This window comes from Hibiscus syriacus, unplaced genomic scaffold (genome assembly GCF_006381635.1).
Source record: "Hibiscus syriacus cultivar Baekdansim isolate YM2019G1 unplaced genomic scaffold, ASM638163v2 tig00110015_pilon, whole genome shotgun sequence".
In the NCBI taxonomy this organism is placed as follows: domain Eukaryota; kingdom Viridiplantae; phylum Streptophyta; class Magnoliopsida; order Malvales; family Malvaceae; genus Hibiscus; species Hibiscus syriacus.
The window spans coordinates 1,442,774-1,446,446 of record NW_024062564.1 but is presented as its reverse complement, the minus strand read 5'-3'; positions in this window follow the sequence as shown (position 1 = coordinate 1,446,446).

Here is a 3,673-nt window from a genome sequence, read left to right as displayed (position 1 = left end):
ATTCTCTTAATCCACTTAAAGAGTCTAAGAAAAAGGTTGCGGTTGATAAGGGGAAAAAGATTGATGTGCAGATAGAAGAAGATAAGCCTGTTATCAATGAACCTGTAACTGAGAGTGAAGCAATGGAATTTTTGAAGTTTCTGAAGCACAGTGAGTACAGTGTTGTTGAACAGTTACACAAGTTGCCTACCCGTATTTCTGTTTTATCATTACTTTTGAGTTCAGAGGCCCATAGGAATGCTCTGTTAAAGGTTTTGAACCAGACTTTTGTTACGAAAGAGTTGCCCAATGAAAAGTTGGACCGGTTAGTTTCCAATATACAAGCTGATAATTTTTTATCTTTTTCTGAGGATGAGATCCCTTCTGGGATGATTGGTAGTCAGAAGGCTTTGCACATCACAGTTAAGTGTAAAGGGCATGTGTTATCCCGGGTTTTGGTTGATAATGGTTCGGCTTTGAATGTGATGCCCTTAGTGAATTTGAAGAAGTTTCCATTAGATAGTACGCTTATGAGAACCTGCCAAAGTGTGGTTCGAGCTTTCGATGGGACTAAAAGAGAAGTGTTGGGCAAGATTGATGTTCCTCTGACTATTGGTCCAGCAACTTATGAAGTGGAATTTCTCGTAATGGACATTATGCCTACGTACAACTGTTTGTTAGGAAGGCCTTGGATTCATCAGGCCGGTGCAGTTCCGTCCACATTGCACCAGAGACTGAAATTTGTGATTGATGGAAGGTTAGTATGTATTCATGCTGAATAGGACATTATTGCTTCTGCTTCTACTACTGCTCCGTATATTGAAGTGGATGAGCAAGCGGTGGAGTGTTCTTTTAGATCGTTGGAGTTTGTCAATGCTACGTTTGTGGCTGAAGGCAGGAAGATACCAAAGCCTAGACTATCAAATTGTACCAAAATGGGACTCAAGCTGACCCTTGGAAGAGGAGCAAAAGATGGGAAAGGGTTAGGAAGTCAGTTACAAGGACCGGTGAATCTAATATGCCCTGTTACTAAAAGAGATCGCTTTGGTTTAGGGTATTAGCCAACTCCGAGGGATAAGTTGAGGGGAATTAAGAAGGGTCAGGAAATGAGAAAGGCCAGATTGGCTGGTGAAAACCTTAGCTGGGAACCCATGACCTTCCCGCCGTTGAGCAGTATTTTCATATCTGGAGGGCATATGTTTCAAGGGAATTCAAGGAGTAATGAGACGATGGTTGAGAATTCCTTGGGAGATTTAGGCATTAATGTTATAATTGATGGTGAGTTTGAGGAAATGATAGCTATGGCCATTTATCCTGCACCGTTGGGCTTCGTGTTGAACAATTGGACCGCGGAAGAACTGCCTGTAGTTTACAAATCTGTTACAGAGTAATGCACTGGAACTTTCTCCCTGTTGTTCATACCCTGGGGCAATAGGTGATTTTATGTAAAGGGTTAAGTTGTATGTTTTTTTCTTGCTTTCAATAAAAGATGCATTCTGTTAGTTCCAAATGGAAAACATTCTCCAATGCATTTTTTTCATTCATTCATTCTTTGTTGTATATATATATGTATTTATTTATTTCTATTTATTTATATGGGAAAAGATCCTCCCATATGTATATATGTATATATATCTTCTCTTTCATTATTTTTTCAGGAGCTCAGATATCAATAATATGAATGCTAATGACTCTGACCTGAGATTGATTTTGAGAAGCCTATATGTCAAGAGGAAATCGAGGATTGTGATAATGATGAGGGATGTAAACTACCTTCTGAATTGCTAAAAATGGTGGAGAATGAAGATAAGCAGATTCTGCCTCATAAAGAGTCTACTGAGATTTTAAATTTGGGGACAGATGATGATAAGAGAGAAGTAAAGATTGGAACCACTCTGTCAGTTGGAGGTCGACAAGATTTGATAGAATTGCTTTGAGAATACAAGGATGTGTTTGCTTGGTCATAAGAAGATATGTCGGGTTTAGATACAGAACTGGTTGTTCACAAACTGCCAATAAAGCCTGAATGTAAGCCGGTACAACAAAAACTGAGAAGAATGAGACCCGAGATACTGCTCAAGATTAAAGAGGAAGTGAAGAAACAATTTGATGTCGGGTTTCTTAAAATGGCTAAATATCCTGAATGGGTGGCGAATATCGTCCCAGTACCGAAGAAGGATGGGAAAGTTCGAATGTGTGTCGACTACAGAGATCTCAACCGAGCTAGTCCAAAAGATAATTTTCCTTTGCCACATATAGACACTCTAATGGATAATACAACTAGAAATTCTTTGTTCTCTTTTATGGATGGTTTCTCTGGCTACAATCAAATTAAGATGAACCCTGAAGATAAGGAAAAAAACGTTCATTACCATGTGGGGAACGTTTTGTTATAAAGTAATGTCGTTTTGATTGAAGAACGCAGGGGCAACATATCAAAGGGCCATGGTGATGTTATTTCACGACATGATGCATAAAGAAATAGAAGTTTATATCGATGATATGATTGTCAAAGACAAAACAGAGGAAGAACATATTGGGAATTTGAGAAAGCTTTTTAAAAAACTAAGAAGATGCCAGCTAAAACTCAACCCAAATAAGTGTACTTTTGGGGTGACATCTGGGAAGTTATTGGGATTTGTAGTAAGCCAAAAAGGAATTGAAATAGATCCAGATAAAGTAAAAGCTATTCAAGACTTGCCAGCCCCACGAACATAAAAAGAAGTCAGAGGATTTTTGGGGAGATTGAATTATATAGCTCGGTTTATTTCACAGCTGACAGAAAAGTGTGATCCCATATTCCACCTTCTTCGCAAGAATAACTCAGGGGAATGGAGTGAGGATTGTCAAAGAGCTTTTGAAGCAGTGAAAAGATATTTGTCGAGTACTCCAATCTTGGCGCCACCCATCTTAGGCAAACCATTGATTATGTATTTGTCGGTTTATGAAAATTCAATGGGGTGTGTGCTGGGGCAACGTGACAAAAGTGAGAAGAAAGAAAGGGCTATCTATTATCTCAGTAAAAAGTTCACTGAATGTGAGACAAGATACTCACCCGTTGAAAAGTTGTGTTGCGCTTTAGTATGGGCTACCCGAAGGCTTAGGCAATATATGTTGTATCATACTACTTGGCTTATATCCAAGCTTGATCCCTTGAAATATCTAATGGGTGTACCTGCATTATCTGGAAGATTAGCTCGTTGGCAGATCCTATTGTCCGAATTTGACATCCAATATATAAACCAAAAGGCAATTAAAGGAAGTGCTATAGCGGAATTCATTGCAAGTAGGGCTTCAGAAGAATATGAGCCGTTGAGCTTTGATTTCCCAGATGAGGATTTAATGTCTATTTCGGTGGAAGAAGCAGTGGCGTCCACTAGTAAATATTAGAAGTTGAACTTCGATGATCTTCAAATGCCATGGGACATAGAATCGGGGCAATTTTTGTCTCACCAGAGGGAGAGTATTATCCTTTCACCAGTCGGCTTAATTTTGATTGTACAAACAATATGACCGAATATGAAGCTTGTGTTCTGGGTCTTAGAGCTGTTGTTGAACGCAAAGTAAAAATGCTCAAGGTGTATAGGGATTCAGCTTTGGTAATTTACCAACTCAGGGGAGAATGTGAGACAAAAGATCCCAAGCTTGTAGAATACCGTAAGTTGGTTATGGAACTTGTTGAAAAATTTGAAGA